Here is a 22769-nt window from a genome sequence, read left to right as displayed (position 1 = left end):
CAATGACCCAAAAAGCCCCCACAGACCCGGTAGCCACGAGAGCCAGGCCAGGGGGGGTCCCGCAAGCCCCGAGAGCCGAAGCAGCTGAACGAAAACCCATCTCGGGCACCCCGGGCCCCCACGGGATACGAGGCAAAGCAGGCGGGCTGGGGCGTGCAAGACAAAAGATAGCGGTGCAGCACACAGGGCAAGGAGACAGACCAAGGCTAGCCGCGAAATCGACTCCCTCCGCTCACCAAAAGTCGGCCCCCGAAACCCTAAGGTAGGCCACGCAGACCATGGGGATCACAGGAGGTGCCCACATAGGGTCGCAGCAACGCAAACACCTGCAAAGGCATGCACATGCCCCTGTGCAGGCTCAGCAAAGGGGATAAAATGAATGGCATAGGACCTGCTGGCCTGCGCTCCAACACGGGGCACCAGCTGTGCCCGCATAGCCCCAAACTGCCGAAGAGGAACTTCACGGCATGATGGAAGGATGAGTGCCAAGCCCCCCATACACTCCGGCCCCTCCACTACGGGGAAGGCATGGTAAAAGGTGACCCAAGATGGCCACACACCCACGCCCCTTCCCCTTGAATCCGAAGGGACCGTGACCCTCAGAAAATGGCCGCTTGGGCGCCCTGACCCGCATGGCTGGTCAACGGCGCCCCCTCAACATGGCCACCGTCGCTAAAAGAAGTCCAGGGGCACCGCAAGCCTACTCTCCCTATAAGAAATCCCGCAGAGAGGACCAAAACCACGTGAGAGGAAAGACAGGCGGCTTATTGGGCGACATGGATTGCAAAAACCCCAGGGGTGTCTGATGGGAGGAACACTTGGGGAAGCGTGTGGGCAGCCTGCCCCGTGTTGGGGTGCATGCTAGCTGACTATCTAGGACAGGGTAGGGAAAAGGGCTGCTGCGAACCCGCTAAGAAGAGAAGACTGAGCAGGCTGGATGGTGCTGTAAACGCACACACTGGCTCCAGACCCGGGCGAGATCCTGGGATAACTAGAACCAGGACAGGGAACCTCCCCGGCCTCTGACACACAGCAGGATGCACGCAGGCTCCCCTAGGTCAATAACACCAGGTGTCCCAGATCACAAAGGAAGAAGAGACGAGGGACCACACCAGCAGGCACTCTGAGAGGACCCTGGCCCCCCAGGCCCGGAGGCGAACGCGCAGCTTAGAGAGCCAATCCTATCTCCAGAAACGAAACTGCCCCACTTGCACCCGCCCCGCAAGAGAGGAGATTAAACAAAACAACATACATTGGAAGGCGAAATGATGATACACCAAGAGATATTTCGGTACCCACGGAGGAGGACCCCCCCCAGGGCCCAGACCCCCCGAGAACAACAAGAAAAGCAACTGTCCCACAACAACCCGCCCCGCATGAAACGAGACAAAACAAAGACATATACTTAAAACAAGGCAAAAACTGATACACCAATGCAGATAGATACCCAACCTCGAGAGAACCCCCCACCCCCAGTGCCCAGCCCCCCCCCCCCCAAAGAAACAGAAAAAAGCAAAATAATATTTCAAACACAGTATTGACAATAAACAAGCCCAGCTTCAGCGGCCCGAAACTAAGCAGGCCGCCCGGCCCATCTCAACCCAACTAATGGGGGAGAGAGCATGAAGGGGGCGAAGTCTCTCACCTTAAGTCCTGCTGATCCTGGGCACCAACAACATCGAGGGCAGCAAGAGCACAAAGAGGCCGCTCAGAGGGAGGGGGAGGCATAAATAATCCCGTCCCCCCCAACCGCCCCACGGAAGTTCACTGACGTCATAGCAGCGGCCCCAGCCGCTGGACACCAGAAGGCTGGTGCGCTTGCCATCTTGTGGCACTACGGTGACCGCCCTCTTATGAGGGTCACCTGCGGCGACGGGTCGGGCGGCCTGCAGAAACAGAGGCTTGGTCGATGGAAAAGGACTACTCATTTTCGATTCAGAAGCCAGATAAAGAGAGGGAGAAGGAGCAAGAGTGGGAAGGTTTTGTAGCCACAGAAAGCGCAAATGTTGTCCAATCTGGGGTGGAGGCACTAGGGGAGTCAGATAAGGATACCACAACTATATCAGCCAATAAAGGAGCCCCAGTCTTTCAGACAAGAAATAGATACCAGCAGAGATCTCACCTGTGGTTCAAAACAGAGGGTGTAAAGTCAATACGTGGGGGGAATGTGGAGAGTTGGCCCCAATTACATCTAAGAAAAAAACTATAAAAGCTTCAAAATCTGGGGGAAGACAGAAGCGGAGTGGTGATAAGACAGCGCGAATATCGAAAAAACCCGATCCATCCCTAACCTCCTACTTTAAAATAATGGAGCAGATTGCAGCCCCTAAAGGAGGGGGGGGAAAGGTACCTAGATAAACCCTGCGCAGACAAACGCTGTCCCTGTTATATTGGAAAATCACTTTACATTACTAGCTGACGAAAGAAGCGGGGAAGGTGGGAAGACCAACGCAATGACCAGTCTGGGACTCAGGAAGCATTCAGATACTCAAACTCCCTCAATATTACAGTTGTTTCTCCCATTGTAACATCTATGGCACCAGTTTCAGGTGTCAGCCCATCACAAGGTAGTTGCAGTACCTTGGAGGGGAAAAATACAGATTTAATACAAGGAGAAGATGGGGTAAGAGCCAGCTTTAAATGATGTTTTTGAGTCTAAGAAAAGACATATTCTCGAAATTCAAGATTTCTGTGATCAATCAGAAAGGTATACAAGATAAATGTGACATCCTTGAAGAGAAGCTGGATGATATCTCCTCTCAAACTGGGGCATTGGAGAGCGAGGTGAGGAGTTTGTCCAAAACAGGGTCAGGAAATACCAAGGACCAAGAAAAACTAAAAGCGCAAAATAAAATCCTGCAGAAGGATATGGAGAGGCTAGAGATGCAAGCAAGGCGGGATAGTTCAAGAGTCCTTAAAGTTCCGGAGGGCGCAGAAGGTGGAGATATTAAAGCTTAAATGTTCAAAGATGGAATCCTGAAGGATAGACCGGACATAGAGTTGGGGAAAGAGATCCAGAGATTCCACAGAGACCCCTTCAAGCTAAATCTTGCAAGAAAGGCTCAGAGGAAAAGAATAATTAATTTTCTTACGTACGCAGTCAAGGAGCTATTATTGGGGAGAGCCTTGAAAGAAACATTATTAACACATGGGGCATTTAGTTACCAAATCAGATCAGATGTCGTTAAAAGAATGGCGCAGTGGGAACTCAAGACCAGAATTGGGGAACTGAGAAGGCAGGGTGCCCAGATCCAAAGGAAATTCCCAGCAACGCTCAAAATAATGTGGCAAAATAAGATGCATAATATTAGCAGTCCAGACGAAGTCAACATATTTCTGGCACAGATGCAGACATGAGCTTGATCTGGATAAAAAGAGACCAGAAAGCTAGATTTTTGTTGGTAGGAATAATAAGGTGTATATATAATGGAAAAAAATGAGGAAATAGATATAATGGGTTTTTCTTCAACTTTTCATTTGTGTTTATGCCTCCCGTGGTAATGGGAGGATCTCGAATGGCAGTTCTGAACCACCAAAGGAGAAACAGGAGGGTTTCCTGGGGGGGAAGCACAGGGTGTAGGGAACAAGGGGGAATAAAGGAAAAAATTAGTCCTCATACATGCTTTAGATTCATGTTGGAAGAAGCTAGGAGGGTATAGAGACAACAGCTTTAAAATTAACAAATCCAATAAACTTAAACTAATAACATGGAACGTGAATGGGCTGAGGAGGAAGAGTAAGCTCTCTTGGGTTATAGAGTATTTAAGGAGTACTGAAGCACACATCATCTTTTTACAAGAAACCCACTTAGAAGCAACTTAGCAAAGTAAGATGGATTCAGGTAGTCTTTTGCTCTGAGCAAATAGGAAGTACAAGGGGAGTGGCATTACTCATAAGTTGCAATTTAGGTATCAAAATACTTAAGTATGAGACAGACCAATCAGGGAGATGGTTGGTGGCCAGCATAACGATTCAGGTTAGGCCCTTGGTCTGCGCAGTATATTATGGACCAAACGAAGATAATCCGGGTGCACTCTCTAAACTTGAAGCTAGTATGCTAGACACTACAGCTCCAATCATAATGGGGGGTGGCGATTTCAACCTGGTTTTCAGTAAGGAAAAAGATTGCACCTGTAAAACAAAATATAATAGTCCCCCCAAAATATTTTCTAGTTTAAAAAATATGATGAGAGAGTTTAACTTGATGGATATCTCGTGAAGTAAGAATGGGGAAACTAAAGATTTCACTTTCTACAGTAAAAAATACAGGCATTATTCACAAATTGATTATTTTCACATAAATCAAGTGTTGTTTACAGAGGTCGAGATGATAAAACATATTCCCGCCATATTATCAGACCACTCAGCAGTAGTTATGAATTTGATGTTGCTGCAAAAAGAGTGGCAGAGAAGATGGACAGTTGGTAGAACGATGTTATTAAATGAAGAAGTGATTAGAGATCTAGGGGAAAAGAGGGATGAGTATTTCAAATTCAACACGGGAACAGCTAAGGACCAGACAGTGTGGGAGGCCTTAAAAGCGTACTTAAGAGGGATAATGAAGGCTTTAACATCGGGAACACAGAAAACTTGAAGCAAGAGGAGGCAAGGAAAATAAATGAGATTAAGGAAAAAGAGAGAGAATTACGGGCTGCATCAATGGAAGGCTTAAGTACAATCTCAATATTAGCGAAAGAGTTGGCGAGCTTGCAGGCTGAGTTCCAGGCAAAAATAGATAAGAAGCTCTTAGATAGGTGGAAGGCAAGCGAGCTCCAACATTTTGAATATGGGGAGAAGTGCAGCTCCTTGTTGGCGTGGAAGGCCAAGTCAGATAGGGCAAGGAATACGATTAAGAAATTGATGAAAAGAGGGTCAGGAGTAACTACACAAGCGGACCAAGAGATCCACGAAGAGGCTCAAAGTTTCATGAGAGAATTGTATAGAGAGGATATAATGCCTGGAAAAGAAAATATATTCAGAAGTGGGTAAAACTGATAACACTTCTGTCGACGGTGGGGAATTTCGTCTACCCACGGGTTTTACCAAGGGGTATATCTGACCACTCCCTGGTCTGGGTGGAAGACACACATTGGGACAGACAGGCACGTGCTACTATAGTCCTGAAACCATGGCTTTTGCACATACCTGACATTAGAGAGTAACTCCGTACAGAGACGGAGAATGACTTTGCTGAAAATGTGGGGTCGGTCTCGTCCGCTCAAATGATATGGGAAGCGTACAAGCTAGTTCTGAAGGGGCAGGCTCTGTCCCTGTAGATGGGATATATCGCTAAGAAGTGAGAACTCTTGGTGCAGGCGGAAGCTGACCTTCACGACCTGTAAAGGCAATATGCACAGAATCCTCTGCCTGATAACACCCATAGACTTCGTCTGAAGCAAGACGAATATAGGATAAAAACCAGAGAAAGCATGGTGGCTAAGTATCGCCATAACCAGCACAAAATATACGAAATGGGGGACAGAGCGGGAAGGACACTGGTTTGGCTAGAGCAGAGAGAACAGGGGTCGAGATGGGTGCATACATTGACAACATCGGGTGAGAGTCTAGTGACGCACCGGAGGGATATAGCGGAAGAGTTCGCCACTCACTTAGAACAGGTGTATTTTACCTCTACTCTGTACACGGAGGAGGACTCACGCCAGCTCCTTTGGGATAGTGACGTCCCGACCCTCTCAGAGGTGGACATAGAGAACTTAGAGGAAAATCTCTCAGGTGAGGAGATGGGGAAAGCTATAGGACAGGTAAAATCGGGGAAGGCGATGGGACCCAATGGTATCCCGGTTGAATTCATGAAAGTCACTGCCTCCCGGACGATACAACATCTAAAGGCTATGTATGAGGAGAGTCTAGAGGTGGGACAACTACCAATAGATCAGAGATTAGCCACTATAGTGGTGATTCATAAACCGGGTAAGCCGGCAGAGGTCTGTGGCTCCTATAGGCCGATTTTTCTGATTAATTTTGAGGCTAAAGTCCTGGCGAAAGTCCTTGCCAACAGATTGGGGGGGGGTCATTACGACTTTAGTTCACCTGGATCAGTCTGGGTTTATGCCTGGCAGGAATACGGCCCTCAACCTCAGGCGCTTAAATAACATGCTGGCCCGTAGGCAGTATATTGAGGATGCCGCGTTGTTATCTCTCGATGCCTCCATGGCCTTTGACTCCATAGAATGGCCATACATGTTTGAAGTATTGGAGAGGGTGGGCCTAGGCCCCAAATTTATAGCATGGGTGCGTTTGTTGTACACGGATGTGCTGGGTCAAGTGAGGGTAAATGGTCATACTTCCAGGACGTTTAGATTGCATCGAGGTAGCAGACCGGGATGCCCTCTGTCCCCGCTGTTGTTTGCCCTACTGTTGGAACCCCTTGCGGCGTGGATACGCAGGGATGTTATGGTACATAGGGATGAAGTGGGCAGAGCACATAAAGGACCGCATTTCTCTGTATGCAGATGATACACTGTTGTACCTGGCTTTCCCATACAAATTCATATCGGTGGTACTCAATATCTTTACAAACTTCGGCAAATACTCAGGATATGCAATTAACTGGCATAAGTCCGTAGTGTTCATGCTGTGGGGACTGGTCCCGCGACTCCCAGCGGGCTGCTCCATAGTGGTGGCCAAAGATGGGTTCAGATATTTGGGGATTTATGTCACAACGGACCCTAATCTGTTTTATAGCTCCAACTTGGCCCCACCACTGGCTAGATTGCAGGCAGACGTGAAACATTGGTGTACCCTCCCGCTGTCCCTGATTGGCCAAGCGGTGCTTTTTAAGATGCTGGCCCATCCTCTCTTTTTGTATATCCTCCAAAACTGCCCACATAGTGTCCCAGACTAGTATTTTCGAGCGGTGGAAAGGGAGGTCCGTACGCTGCTGTGGGATGAAGAGGCCCCAAGGGTGGCATGAAGAAGTTGATGAAGGTTTGGTATGATGGGGCATAGCGCTCCCCGACCTGCAGCTTTACTACTGGGCAGCACAACTGGTGACCGTAAATAGGTGGATCTATCGTCCTCCGGATGACCCTGCGTACGCTCTTGATCATTACCAAACTGACCGCTCTGGGTACATGGGGGCCCTCTACGTTAGTGACGAAAAGAACAAGGGCAGGTTTTTTGGGCCCACCAGGCATACGTTGGAGATATGGCGCATAGTAACCTCTCACCTGGGATGGGCAGGCGTCCTCACTAAGGCTGCTCCACTTGGGTATGCGCAGAAATTGGGTATGTTATGTTATCAACCCGGGTTTGACAAATGGGACCTTATCGGCATCTCAGCTGCCAAAGATCTGGTCAAAAAGGGGGCTTTACTCACATATGAGAAACTCCAGAAACAATACAAACTGACCCGAGGAGAAACATGTAGGTACCTGTAGATTCGGCATGTGCTTCAGACGGCTTTCCAGTCATTTGCAGAAATTCCGGACTCTTCCCCACTTGAAGACAGATTATTAGACGGGCCTTTGGATTCAAAAGCGAACTCTCTCCTGTACAAGAAACTATGGAATAATCTCCCAGATACATTTCCGAGACTCAGGGAGAAGTGGCAGACTGACCTGGGAAGTATTAGTGATGAGGAGTGGCAGGAGGCCCTGATGTCGCCCTGCAAAGCTGCCATAACACTGAAATCTAGATTGATCCAGCTCCGAATATTACATCGCTCATACATGACGGGACAGACCTTAGCAAAGATTGGTTCTAGACCTGATGACCTGTGCCTGAGGGGTTGTGGCCAACAGGCCACGTTTTACCATATACTATGGAGCTATCTGAGGTTGAGTGTCCTATGGGAGGGGGCCTCGGAACACATGCGCAGGGCCTTACACAAGGAGATTGTTCTGAAGCCTCAATTAGGATTGTTGAATATCTGGAAGGCAACTGATTTGACGGAAGTGGAAAAGCAGTTTGTGATGCTGGGTTACACGCTGGTAAAGCGGGAGAGGGTGGGAGGCAGAGAGTATACCTAGCGTCCAGGTGCGGACGAAAGAACTAGACGGATACATGCTAGTGGAAATGGAAGTGTTTGTGGCTAGGGGGTGCCCCAAAAAATGGGACCAGAAATGGTAGAGTTGGAATAAGTATCAAGGAGATCCTGTGGTGTCCCCAATGGTGGAATTAGCAATGTATAATAGCATAGAAAGTGCTGAATATATGTAAAGTTTCTTGATGGTAGCTAACTGTCCAGGTTTGAAATTGTATGTTGGATTTACTGCTATGTATGCACATGATCTTTTGTATTTAATAAAAACGTTTATTTTTTAAAACCGATAACACTTCCCTAATTGATATAGGAACAAAAGGCATTTTTGGCACTAGGCATCACTGAGGAAGAAATACTAGCACAATGTAAAAAAAATGGCAAGAGGAATAGCCGCAGACCCAGATGGGCTGCCAGTAGAGTTGTACTTGTGTATCTTGGACAAAGTGGTGCCAATTTTAAAAATCTTGTTCAATAAGATCTATATAGAGGGGGAAAATCCACCTAGTTCATGGGCAGAAGCCACAGTTATGTTGATTCTAAAACCAAACAAAGACCCCCAGAGGATCGAGTCCTATAGACCTATATCCTTATTAAATACGGATTATAAGATCTTCTCAGGAATAGTTGCATTACGGGTCGCAAAAGTAATAAAGGGGGTAGTCCATTCAGATCAAAGAGGCTTAATACCAGGGATGCAGTTAAATGAACTAACCTTTCAGGAAATGGGGGCCATTGATTCGTCTGAAGTAGGAAATGTCCCATTAACTGTAGGGCAATAGATGCTGCCTAAGCATTTGACTTTGTAAATTGGGCATACTTGTGGGAGACCCTAAAAAGTTTTGTTTTTCTAAATAGTCTAGCTAGGACGGTGAAAATCCTATACCTTAGTCCTAAAGCTAAAGTGGTGGTAAATGGGGACTTGGCAGATTGGTTTAGTATCACAAGGGGCACAAGGCAGGGGTGTCCTATGTCCCCACTCCTGTTCAACCTACCTATATATTGAGCCATTTGCTAGCTGGCTTAGAGCAGGCACCTCAATTTCGCCTTTCAGGCTTTGTGGGTTAGAAATCAAAATTGCACTATATGCTGATGATTTGCTTCTATATATGACAAATCCTTAAGTAGCAATTCCAAGGTTAATGGTAAAGGCGGAGAGATTTGGCAAGGTCTCGGGGTACAAAATCAACAGGGAAAAAACTGAAACCATGGAATCGAATCAGGAGGTGAGAAGCCAAGGGGTCCAAAATCAAATGAGATATTTAGGGATACAGCTTCCCCAGAACTTTGAGGATATTCCTATAGTTATTGGAAGAGAGTAAGCATGGAGGTAATGGGTCTACTTCTACGATGGGCACACCTCCCTTTAAATATCTTTGGGAGGGTTAACCCCCTGAAAATGATTACTCTGCCAAAAATCACTTTCCTATATCACTCTATCCCACTTTCTTTCAGGAAGGCAGATATAGCCAAGGTGCAAGGTGAAATAGGAAGCTTTATTTGGACAATGAAAGGTACAAGAATAGCCTGGAAAAACTTTGAAAAGGGCTTACTGTGGGCGGGGTGGCACTACTTGATTTACTAACCTACTGTTATGCATTCCACTTCAAACCATTTCTAATGTTAGCTAGCAAGACCAACAGCTCGTTATTAGGGCTGTTGTTTGAGGCCATGCTAAAAGATGTGGTGCAAGGTCAGAATCATTTTCTCTACAAATATGGAGATCCGAAGTTTTACAAGAAAGTAAGGCTAAAGGTTTTAAGAGCTGCCTCAGAGACTTGGGTTTATATCAGTAAGAAAATGAAGATATCATACTACGCAGTACAAGCCCCAATTTGGGACTCCCCAGGTACTCCTGAATGTTTGAGGGATCAACTTAGTCAGCCGTTGAGAATGGGAGGTTTAAACAAATGGGGAGACTCAAAAAAGGAATCTAACCTAGTCAGCTGGGAAGTAACTTTAACACGGTTTAAATATTATCATATATCCTCTTTGTGGGCATCACAGAGCTGGCCTCAGGAGGAGGAAAATCCGAAATGGGATCAAGTACTCAGAACAGACAAGTGGAAAAAAGAAATATCCTTTTGGTATTGGGCCCTGGTGGATGCAGAGGACAATCTGGAAAGTGAAATTTTGAATCTTTGGGGAAGACATTAACAAATTCTGGTCTGATTAGTTTGTAATGCTACAGGCTGTGGTAAAACCAGCATCTCTCAAGAGCAATCACCTATACACCGCCTATAGAGTATACTGGTCTCCATAAAAGTTATCTAAAGTGCAGGTAACGTGTATAACTGTCTAAAATGCAAGTATCCCGCAGCAGATTATATGCATATGTTCATGGAATGTTCAGAAGTCAAACTCTTCTGGCTGGGGGTATGTAATTTTCTGGAAGAAGTGCAGGGGATACCAATAGAAGTAAGTACCAATTTGATACTCTTTGATCTTACGAATGACTACCACTTAAATGCACTTAGCGCAAAGTTTGTGTTTTATGTGATAATCGTCGCGAGACAAGAGATATGTAGGAAATGAAAGTCAGAAACTCTGCCAACCTTTGCAGAATGCTTAAAGAATATTATTTTCTCTAGTGAATCTTACATGGCATGTGACCAAAGGAGTAAAGCTACGATTTGGTCTGCATTGATAGATTGGAGGGAGAAGGAAAGTGAGTCTTATGATTAAGCCAAGCTTACTGTTTGTCTTGGACTCCTTAGTAACATCCCAGAGCCCCCAAAGTGAACAGGAGTTGGGAATGGAAACAGTAATATCTTTGCAGGAAAGCTCTGTCTTCTCTCTATTTCCTCTGAGGGGTGGCACGTGTCAAAAAGGAGCTGCAGGAGGATCCCCAACAAGAGTATTGGCAGTATGAGGACCCCAAAAAAATAAAACAATTAGGGGGTCTGATAATTTCTCCCACATCTGAACCACCCAATGTGATGGCACCCTTCGAAGGAAAATATAGACTTTCGCTACATCCATCTCACATATTGGGTAGGCGCTTTCCAATCTGCGTCCTGATGATGACCCTGTAAAATTGAAAGCATAGGGTCGAAACACTGCACATTAATAGTGTTCTGTTAATATTTGAACTCTGGAGCATCTCACGCTGTGTCAGAGCATGTCCCAACCACTCTTGCTTCCTCAATCAGTCACTATTATATATATATATATATATATATATATATATATATATATATATATATATATATATATATATATATATATATATATATATATATTCACTGAAAAAACCATAGGTTATAGGCCATATATAGTTAGGAATTTGCATTTACAAGACCTTGAAAATTCACTGAAAAAACCATTGGTTATAGACCATATATAGTTAGGGATTAGCCTTTTCAAAACCTTATTTTACTCACACAAAACCATTGAAATTTCATATATAGTTAGTTCCACTAACTATATATCGCGCACCCGCAATCCACTGCTGATGATGTCACATATGACATCATTCATGACATGGTTAGTGACATCACTGATGACATCACTGATGACATCTCAAATGACATCACTGATGACATCACTGATGACAACATCCAGTGACTGTATGTTTCTGTAAAGTTAAAATATGTCTTACATTTTGAAGAATGAGTGGATGTATAAGTGTCTGGATGAAGGATTTAGTAGGTGCATGACTGACTGTATGAGTGAGTGATTAAATGTGTCTCACTGAGTGCATGGGTTAGTGACTAAACTGTTTTAATTTGTGCATCATTATATCTGTTGTTCTACAAACTGCTGCATATGTTGATCAGTAGCTATATGAGTAACTGTATGGGTTATTCATTGGTTGTCCAAGTATTTGTATGGGAAACTGAGTGTGTGTGTATAGGTGGCTGGGAGGTGTGTGACTCTGTACATAGATGTGTGAGTAGTTGATTCACTATATGTATGGGTTCAAAAGTGCATGTGGAAACAGCTGTATGGGCGGTTGACTGTGCATGAGTGTATTAGTGAGTGAATGGATATCTCAGTGCTACATGTCAAAGTAAGTACATATGTAAAACACAGTACATGTGAGAGTTGACATATATAAATAACTGTGCATAAGAGCCAGTGAATGTGTGAGTGGCTGTATGGATCATTGTGAACATGTATCAGGGATTGTATAAGAGAGTAAAGTAAATATGTGTTAGTATATGTTTGAATAAGTAAGGTGTGTATAACTGTATAGTTGAGAAAATGGAGGTGTGATTGATTTTTTGCATAACTGACTAGGTGTGTGAGTAACTCCATGGATGAGTGACAGTCTGTGACTGTCTGTTTACACTGATTGTATCTAAGGTTATATTAGAGTCTGAAGAGGTTCATGGTATTATCACATGAATGATATCATCAGTGATGTGATCAGTCATGTCAAATGAGATGTTATCAGTGATTTTATCAGTGATGTCATTTGAGATGTCATCAGTGATGTCATTTGAGATGTCATCAGTGATGTCATTTGAGATGTCATCAGTGATGTCATCAGTGATGTCACTAACCATGTCATGAATGATGTAATATGTGACATCATCAGCAGTGGATTGCGGGTGCACGATATATAGTTAGTGGAACTAACTATATATGAAATTTCAATGGTTTTGTGTGAGTAAAATAAGGTTTTGAAAAGGCTAATCCCTAACTATATATGGTCTATAACCAATGGTTTTTTCAGTGAATTTTCAAGGTTTTGTAAATGCAAATTCCTAACTATATATGGCCTATAACCTATGGTTTTTTCAGTGAATTTCATTGGTTTTTTAATAGCAAATATCAAAAGCTGTAAAATGTCAAGTACGTGATAGGTAAAAACTTTTTCGTGTTTATGCACGCTGATGTGCTTTGAACGCTGCCCCCTCCCCTCTTTTCTCTTAGTAGTACTCTCTCTTTGCAGATAGTGAAGAGTAGTTAACGCAGGCCTTTACCCCCGTTGTAATCCGTCGTGCCTGCTTGTCTCTCCATTTGATTGATTGTTATCCAAGCATTTGCTGTTTTACAATTGATTCTCTTTGGTTCATTCTCTATTTACAAACAAGCACAAAGTCGCAATACTCTGTTTAGTCTTTGCAGATAGTGAAAAATCGTGAAAAATCGTGTAAAAAAATAAAAGTAATCGAGCAAAATCAGTAGGCCACTAATTGGATCTCTTTTTGACCTCGCTAAAATAGAAACATTAGGAACAACCCTTCATGAGAAATATGAAAATAGTGAGATGAACTGAGCTCCACACCATGAGGGCTGCAAGACAGCTCGGCTCCGTCACCCACCCGGCCCAAAATAACGACAAACCCTATGCAAATATTAAAAATATAGACACCACACCAGCAAAGTAACAGGGTAAAACATTTTATTAAATAACTATTTACATTACGTTGGTTTATGAGATGATGTCAGTAGTGGACCGATGTGTGAATAGGTCAGAAGCAGCACAAGGCGCCAAGATCCGGATGGCAAGTCCTGGATGTTGGGTGCCATAGTTCAGAGTTCTGAGTTTGAGCCTTTTTCAATGCCTGTGCTTTGTTGTTTCCCCTCCATCAAAAACAAAAACAAAATATAAAACTGTGCAAAAATACAAAAAAATCAAAAACTGTTTAGAAAAGCAGTGCTTGTAAGACTGTCTGAAGCTTATTTCCACCTACTGCAGCTTCACTATTCTCAAAGTAAGTGAGGGTCGTTTGTGGACCTGACTGCATTTGAAAACAATTTTATATGGTACCTCCCTAAACCGCTTGACGGAGGCCCCCGAGGGGCGGTGTGATGGCACGGACTCGGAGAAGACGCTTGGCTCCGACCCCCTCCCCAAGTCTTATAGCACTGGTGTAGCCTGAGATCGCCCCCGACATAGGCGGCCGGCTCCCTGGGTCCGGCGGAACTTTTTGCCTTTTGATGACTCTTCTATTCTGGACTTTGTCCCACAATCCGTTTGACCTGAAGACACGCTGGAGTGGGGCGCCCCTTTACCGTTTTAGTTGCCATTCCGCCCGCTTTTGCTACTCTGTGCCTCTTCCGCCATTCAGCTGTTTACCGCCCGCTCTTGCGATTACAGCGTCTCGCTCACCATGTAGTTGAGTTGCTCCCGCTCTTGCGGTGCAGCGATAGGCGACTGCCACAGGACTCTGAAAATGGCGGCCGGCTCTTCGGTTTTGGGCCTGGTCCACTAAAATGGCCCTGGGACACCTTGGAACTCGGACGCTTCCCTGATAGGGCTTGGGTCCCATTCTCGAAAGCGTCCCCTCAGCCGTGAAGATTCTACAAAAGTCTTGGGGGCCCCCGACTCCCGCAGGCTTCTGGTGGGGAGCGGCTGCCATGTCTGCTCGTGGAATGGCCACAACGGAGCTACGAGATGGTAGTGCTCTCATGCTGACGCCAGCTTTAGTCTGAAACATCCAGAAACACTGTAGACTACCAATTCGATCAGTTCCGGTAGCGCCCCAACATGACCCGGTAGAGAAGAACTTGCCCTCCCCTCTTTGACTGATGGTTCTTGTTGCCTGTCCCCTCTGTTGTCATTTAACAGAACTTTTTGGACTGCTGAAAGGGGTTGTGTTCCGAACGCTGGTTGGTGGAGACATTTTGACTATATTCTTGACCTACGTTGTCGCGTAATGCGTTATATGACACGCCGCGGTAGCGCACCCGGAAGTGATCCGGGGCGCGGCGCGTAACGTAAGCATAACAGGTCATGTGACTTGTTCATAAAACTTTTCATTGGTTCATTTTACTTTTGTTATTTTAATGATGAAAAGCTTGGTCATATGACCTAAAAATTACGCTTTTTATTGGTTTCGAACATTATTTTTTTTTAAACATATATGTTATAATATTCCAGGCTAATGTACTTTCCCGGAAAATTTACAACTGTCCTGCAAGTAAAATATATTCCTTTTTCGAGAAAAAGGGCGTTTCTTCGTTCCATGACGGAGCCGTTGAGTAAAAAAGACTCGGCCTGCTGTCTTAGTCGCCGATACGCCTGATTATCAGATTCTTATCGATCACTTTATGTTGCAGGAGTGGAAAACACAACTGCCCTTGACCATTTATCTTTACTGCGTTCCTACATATTATACCTTTTATCCGTCATGTAATTGGACTGCTTTATTTTACTTGCCTTTTACTGATTCGAAAACAGTGACTAAAAGTAAAAACTTTACCAATGTAAATACTACTACCATGTTTTGTTTTAAAAACCTTTATTGTGAAAATGTCAGTATACAAATACGGGCCTATAACCACGTGGGCCGGCCACGGAGCAAACTGAAATCGTATATGATGAGGAGACATTTACATTATAGAGGAACGTAACGAGCGAGCCATTAGGTTGCAAGAACTAAGATGTCTAACAGTTGCGGAATCGGTGGACGTACATTTTGTAATTAAAATACGACAGGGCCACTTACAAAAAAGTTATCTAGATATACATTTGCGTGCAAGTACCATGGGTGACGTTAATTCGAACTTTCAATAGTACAGTAATAAATAACACATCAGAACTTAATATCAATAGGGATGTAGAAATATTCAATCAATTCTCGTCCCCGCCCGCCATGAGCATCAAAACTGCATTCATATCTCGTGATATCACGGTTGTTCAACCAGTACACAACAAGGAGTTTCGAGTCCCATTTATACCGGCGCCATTTTGGGCAAGGCCGGGCAGGTCCAAGATATAGTCAAAATGTCTCCACCAACAATCGGCCAGACCAGAACCCCTTTTGGCCCTTTATGCTACAAGATGGTGTCTTCCATTCAGAAAATATTGTTGGCAGCATTTTGAAAGGAAAGATAAACAGCCGTTTTCCTAGTGAGTCTCACATTGTTACATTTAGGAAGAATGTTGAAGAGTAAAATGTGGAAAATCTGAAGCCATTTTTCTACAAACTCTCAATCAGCCTTGGATGGAAAAAAAAATCCTGAAGAATGTACAAACTGAAAACCAATTTTTGTCTGTATAGCATCAACAGCAACGCTTGAGTCAGCTTTGTGTCAAGCCACCATTTTCATTCAATCAATAGCGTCCCCCTGCACACATTCAGGAACCTGGTCGTGTCTTCAGGTGAAACGGATTGTGGGACAAGAAGCAGAAAGGAAAAGGAAAAAAGTTCCGCCGGACCTCGGGAGCCGGCCGCCTATGTCATGGGCGATCTTTGGCCACACCAGGGCAATAGTGAAGCTACAGCAGGTGCAAAAGAGCTTCAGACAGTCTTACAAGCACTGCTTTTCTAAACATTTTTTGATTTTTTTGTATTTTTGCACAGTTTTATATATTTTTTTTTTTTTTTTTTTTTTTTTTGGAAAACCTTTATTTATAGAAAAAGTACACCGCTATTCAGCCATACATCCCGGAGGCCAGGCAGCATTGCAGTAGCAGGTAGGTTCATGTACAAAAACAGTGCGCAGAAGCAGTCAGGTTTAATTTTCAAAAACTAACAACTTGAGAAGGAGAACCAAAGAATAGGAGGGCCCCGGAAGGCCTTCAAAGAGCGAAGTGCCTAGGCACGACGAAAGGTTGGAGAGGAAAAAAGAGGAGAAGAAAGTGGCTGAGGACAGTACAGAAACATTGAAGGGGGGCAGCGGGAGGGGGCCGGGGGCCGCACACCCAACTCAAATCAGAATATCAAGTGCAGCACAAAGTAATGGGGGGGTATCACAGCAGGATGTTCCGACTGGAATTACGGGAAGGGTTGCTGTTCAAGGGGAGGGCTGGACTTCCGGGTCCGGCTCCAGCGGGGGTTCGCACAAATCGCCCCGATATGAGTTCCAGGCACCCCACACTGATTCCACATTTTAGGCTTGCCCCAAGCCACGTACACTGTTTTCTCCCGCAACATGCACCAGTCCATGTTGGTCTCCCAAAGGCTAAGGGAGGGGGGAGCGGACGCACCCCACTTCTGGGCAATGTCCCTCTTAGCCACCATGTTGCCTAAGGTGACCCATCGGGTCTGGGCCACATTGTAATCATTCGGACCCCACACATTGAGGAGGCAACGTCGAGCTTCGGCCGGCAGGGCCACACCAGTCACCTCCTCCATCACCTCATGCACTCGCTTCCAGTACCGAGCCACACCAGGACACTCCCAGATGATGTGCAGGAAAGTAGCAAGCATACCACAACCCCGCCGACACAGGCCATCCGTGGAGAGCCCCATGTGGATGAGCCTGGGGCCAGTTACATACACTCTATGGAAGATTTTCAGCTGGACCAGACGGAACCGCGCCGATATGGCCACCTCTCTGGGGGAGGAGGCAGCCGACTGCCATTCCTCATCATCCATTTCAATGCCATCATTCACCCAATGCATCCTCAGTCGTTCAAGCAAGTCCACCCTCACGTTGATCAGTTTCTTATAAGTCAGGGAAATGGCGCTGTCCGGCATGTAGCCGTCCAGCACCCTATCCTCCAGGGGCGACGATTCGGGAATGGTACCTCCATCCAGTACGTGGGGGGAAAGAGCGTGCCTGAGTTGGGCGTGTCGGAAATATTCCGTCGATGCCAGCTGGTACTCGAGCTGCAGCTCAGCAAACGACTTAATCCTGCCCCGCGCAACCATATCTCCAACTTTAGATATTCCGATGGTATCCCACCGGTCAAAACCCTTGGTCTTCCACAGTTTCCCCAACACGTCCGAATCGTACAGGGGAGTGGCCAGAGTAACCTTATCTTTCCAGCCGAGGGTGTCGGTGACCGCACGCCACACGTGCACCGTTGTTCTAGTGGGGCCCGTCAATCTACGATCCAATGACCTGGAATAAAGCGCTCGGTAATAGTTGCAGTCGTTAACCAGCCACCGATCCATGGCGTAGCCCGGACTGACCGCAGGGCCATAAAGGCCATGGTTAACCGCCGCAAGTTGGGATGCCCAATAATACCGCCGCATATCCGGCAGTGCAATACCACCGTCATAGCAGGGAATAGTCAATTTAAGCAGTGAGATTCTCGGCCGCCCATCCCACAGCAGTGTCCGCTGCAGGGATTCGATCTCACCGAAATATTTGGTCGGGATCGGGTCTTGAGAGTTCTGCAATGCATAGAGGAAGCGGGGCAACGCCATCATTTTGAACAATGCGGCCCTGCCCATCAAAGAGATAGGCAGTGTCTTCCAGATCTCGACATCCCTCCGCAAGCGCTCGAGCGGTGGCAGAAGATTACGCGTATATCGGACGCGGGAATCGCGCGATATATAGATGCCCAGGTATCGGAAGCCCTGCTGGGCCACCTGAATCGAGCATCCACGGGGGAGGCGTGGAGTATCCCCATACAACGTGTACAGTGAGGATTTAGACCAGTTAATCACCAGTCCCGAATAAGATCCAAAGGTGCCCAGCAGGTCAAAGACCACGATGAGCGAGCGGCAAGGGGAGGTGAGATAAAGGAGGATGTCGTCCGCGTAAAGCGACACGCGGTCCTCAAAGCCAGGCGACCACGTGATCCCCGAAACATCAGGGTGCGTTCTAAGCCTTGCCGCTAAGGGCTCTAGCGCTAGCGCAAACAGGAGCGGCGAGAGCGGGCAGCCTTGCCTGGTGCCTCTGTGCAGCGTAAAGGAGGCCGAAAGCCGACCATTAACAGCCACATTAGCCAGCGGTGCCGAGTATAACAGTCGGACCCAACCAATATAGGAGGGCCCGAAGCCCAGTTTGGCTAATACTGCCCACAAATAGTTCCACTCTAGGGAGTCGAAAGCCATAGTAGCGTCAAGCGAGACTAGGACCGCCGGTTCGCCAAGCGAGTGGGCGCGTGCCATAACTGCGTGGAGTCTCCTCAAGTTAAGTGCAGTGTTCCGGTGCGGTATGAACCCGGACTGGTCCGGATGTACCAGGTCCGCAATCACGCCCACCAGCCGGTTGGCCAGCAATTTCGCCAAGATCTTGGGTTCAGCGTTGAGCAGCGAAATGGGCCTGTAGGACCGGGGCAAGTTCCGCGGTTTCCCCTCCTTGTGAATCACCACAATAGTGGCGAGTCTCTGGTCGGGGGGGAGTTCCCCCTGCGCGCAAGCCTCGAGGAACATTTTGCGCAGCGGTGCGGCCAGCGCATCCGCCTTCAGTTTGTACAGCTCGACCGGGATACCGTTGGGACCCGGTGCTTTGCCAGAACTCAGTGAGCGGATCGCCAAAGCGACCTCGTCATCCGTCAGGTCGCGATCCATGTCCTCACGCTCAAGATCAGAGAGGCAGGGGAGGTCAATGTCATCCAGAAATGAGGCCGAGGCGGACTCCGGTAGGGGAGTCGCGGAGGTATAAACCCTTTCAAAATATTCAGCGAAGGACCCGGCTATGGCCGCCGGGTCAGTCAAGGTTAAACCATCCTCACCCACCAGCTCCGGGACCACCCGGGACGCCAATTCCCGCTTGTCCAACCAGGCCAGGAGCTTACCGGCCTTGTCGCCGGAATCGTATATTCTGCCCTGCTGTTCCCTGCTCAAGGCCTTCGCTGCGTCAGTGGCGGTGGCGCGGAGTTCGGACTGCTTAAGCGAGATGGCATGGATCAGGTCAGGGGACGGGCCCAGTGCCAGCCGGGCGTTCAAGTCTGCGAGATCGGTTTCCAGCCGCACCACGTCTTCGTCGCGACGGCGGCGTGCCTCAGCAATCAGGGAGAAGGCCTCGCCACGAAGAACCGTCTTGAAAGCCTCCCAGAGGGAAACGGCAGAGGCAACGGAGCCAGTATTTTCAGCAAAGTACCGGTCCATAGTCTTGGCCAGGAGAGATCGGGTCTTCGGGTCGCGAAAGTACCAGGGGTTAATGGGGGCCACCCGCGAAGACGCAGGGACCTGAAAGTCAAACGAGACCCAGACCGGAGAGTGGTCCGAGATGCTGCGGGCCAGGAGGCGCGCGGTGGAAACAGTCTGTGCCTGGGCCGCCGGGGCCAGGACGTAGTCCAGCCCAGAAAAGCTGCCATGAGCACCCGAGAAAAAGGAGTACTGTCGCTGAGTAGGGTGGAGCAAACGCCAGCAATCAACCATTCCCATGGAACACACAAAATCAGACATCCAGGACTGGGAAGGGCGAAGATCCCTGGAAGGAAAGCGGTCCAGATCCCCTGAAACAACCGAATTAAAGTCCCCACCCACCAGTAACAGTCCATCAGGAAGACCTAAAATGGCGCCACCCAGGTCCCTGAATGTGGTCTCCTGCAACCCCGGGGGAACATAAACCGAAACCAAAACTAGCGTGCGGCCCTCCCATTTACCCACCAGTGCCACGTATCTTCCCCTATCATCAGCCAGGACAGACTCCACCTCCAACGGAAGAGACGCGCGCACCATGATGCCCACCCCCCTGGAGCCCGAAGAGAAACCCGCATGAGCCACCATTTTGTAACCCCGTCTATTCAAGGCCTTACAAGCGTGTCCCACCAAGTGCGTCTCCTGTAATAAAATGACATCCGGCGAGCAACGCTTAAGCATTTGTAACACAACACCCCTCTTAATACGATCCCCCAACCCGTTTACATTCCAGCTCAGCAAATGAAGTAATTTACCCCCCATCATCAAGGACGCTCCGCGTCCCCCCCCCCACCCACATCAGCGCCCGCCATAGCAAAAAGACAAACCATAGGCTCCTCAGCCAGAATAAAAGGCAAGACAGAGAGAAAGTACAAAAGAAACACACATCCCAACTACCCCCCACCCTGCACCCCTGCATCAGACTAAAATCCACCCCAACTAGCAGTGTGCCTGTCGCCCCTTAACTAACCTACAAAAAGCCCACGAAGGAGAAAGGAGGCATCCCATCCCCCCCCGTCACCCCCCATATCAATAACAAAATGAGTCAATTTAAGCTACCATAGCAAAGGCCAAAGCACCTCACGGCTACCCAGATCTCGGAAGGCAAACAGTCAAAAAAGGGTCACTCCTGTGGTGCCGCGTCTCCGGTGGTTTCCTCCGTCTGTTCGGTCGATTCAGGCCGTTCCTGTGGCAGGGTGTCGAGCCAGTGCCCCACGTCGTCCGGAAAGTCAAAAAAGAAAGTCCGGTGGTCCCGTTCAATGCGAAGCTTGGCCGGATAGAGCATAGAGTATCGCAGGCCCATCTCCCGAAGTCGCCGCTTCACCCCGGTAAAGCTCTGCCGCTGTTTCTGTACGGCCTGGGTGAAGTCCGGGAAAAAGTTCACCTCCGAGTTCTGGAAACGGAGAGGGCCCGCGGTCCTCGATGTCTGCAGGATAGCGTCTCTGTCCCTATAGTTGAATAGCCGCGCGATGATGGGGCGTGGGGTAGCTCCCGACTTAGGCGGCCCACCAGGGATCCTGTGGGCCCTCTCCACCGAGAAGAACTTGCTCAGACCCCCCGGTTGCAAGTGTTTCACCACCAGGTCTTCCACAAAGAGTTCAGTCGAGTCCTCCTCTGCCTTTTCCGGTACTCCGGTGATGCGAACATTTTGGCGCCGCGCGCGGCCTTCGAACTCGTCCAGCCGACGCGCCAGCACGCCATTTGCCATCTTCAGGTTGCGCACCTCCGTCTGGATGTCGGATACATCAGTGACCAGACTGGATGTCTTAAGGTCCAGAGATTTCACCCGGTCATTCGTTTTCCCGAGGTCCGTCCTGATGAGATTAAGTTCAATTTTCAAGGAGTCGACTTTGCTGGACAGCTCCTCGCGAAGTGTGTGCACCTCCGACCTCACTCCCGATATCGCGCCCATGACGTCCCTGAGCGTTATCTCGGAGTCGTCTGGCGATTCATCTCCCCTCGGGTCTTTTGCGCGAACCACCTGCCCCGGTGATCCCTTAAACTGGGAGAAGCGCTCAGGAATAGTGGACTGGGAATGAGATGGTTTCCTGCTAACCCGCGGAGTCTTGCCCATATCCGAGCCACCCTTGCCCGCCATGTTGGCAATCACGGGACAAGGGGGGATGCCAGGGGTCGAAGAGTCCCGCGGGGCACGTCCAATGTGCACCTTAATGTCCCCAAGGTCCAGGTCTAGGGTCGCCCAGCAAGGCGATCGGAGCTCAGGAGCAGACCTCTGGGACGGAGAAGCTCTGACAGGGAGGAACTCCGTAGGGGCACCGCTACAGCCCACCTCGGCACAAGCGATGCGGGAGGAGCCTCCGGGAGTCGTCGACGCCACTAAGGCCAGGAATGTCCAATTTTCATTCCGAGAACGGGCGCCGCATCAGGCCCGGCTTAGCTACCGATTCCCACTATCGTGGGACAGGATAGAGAGCAGGATCAATTCGGAGGATCGGGAGGTCTTCGGAGCTCCGAGCTCACGCGGCCATCTTGGTTGGCAGCGAAGCTCCTCCCCCTATTTTTTTGTTTTTGATGGAGGGGAAACAACAAAAAACAGGCATTGAAAAAGGCTCAACAGTGCAGGGCGCCTTGTGCTGGTTCCGACCTATTCACACATCGGTCCACTACTGACATCACCTCATAAGCCAACGGGGCACCCCACGCTGACTTTCGGCGCAGCATTGTAGGATGGCCACACCAGTGCGGCAACTTGCTGGACACCACCTCAGTGCCATCCGGATCTCGGCGCGTTCGAGTCACTGTACCGCAAAAGTGACCGGAACTCAGCTGGACACGCCGTCTTTCGGCACAGCATTGTAGGATAGCCACACCAGTGCAGCAACTTGCTGGACACTAACTCGGTGCCATCCGGATCTCGGCGCGTTGTGCTGCCTTCGGCCTATTCGCACACCGGTCCGCTACTGACGCCGCCTCACGTGCCAACGGATTTTCTACGCTTTTTGTAGCCCTATGCCGCATAACAGGTCATGCGACTTGTTTATAAAACTTTTCATTGGTTCATTTTACTTTTGGTTTCCTAAAGA

This window comes from Lissotriton vulgaris, chromosome 2_1 (assembly GCF_964263255.1).
Source record: "Lissotriton vulgaris chromosome 2_1, aLisVul1.2, whole genome shotgun sequence".
NCBI lineage: Eukaryota > Metazoa > Chordata > Amphibia > Caudata > Salamandridae > Lissotriton > Lissotriton vulgaris.
This window is presented reverse-complemented; position numbering follows the sequence as displayed.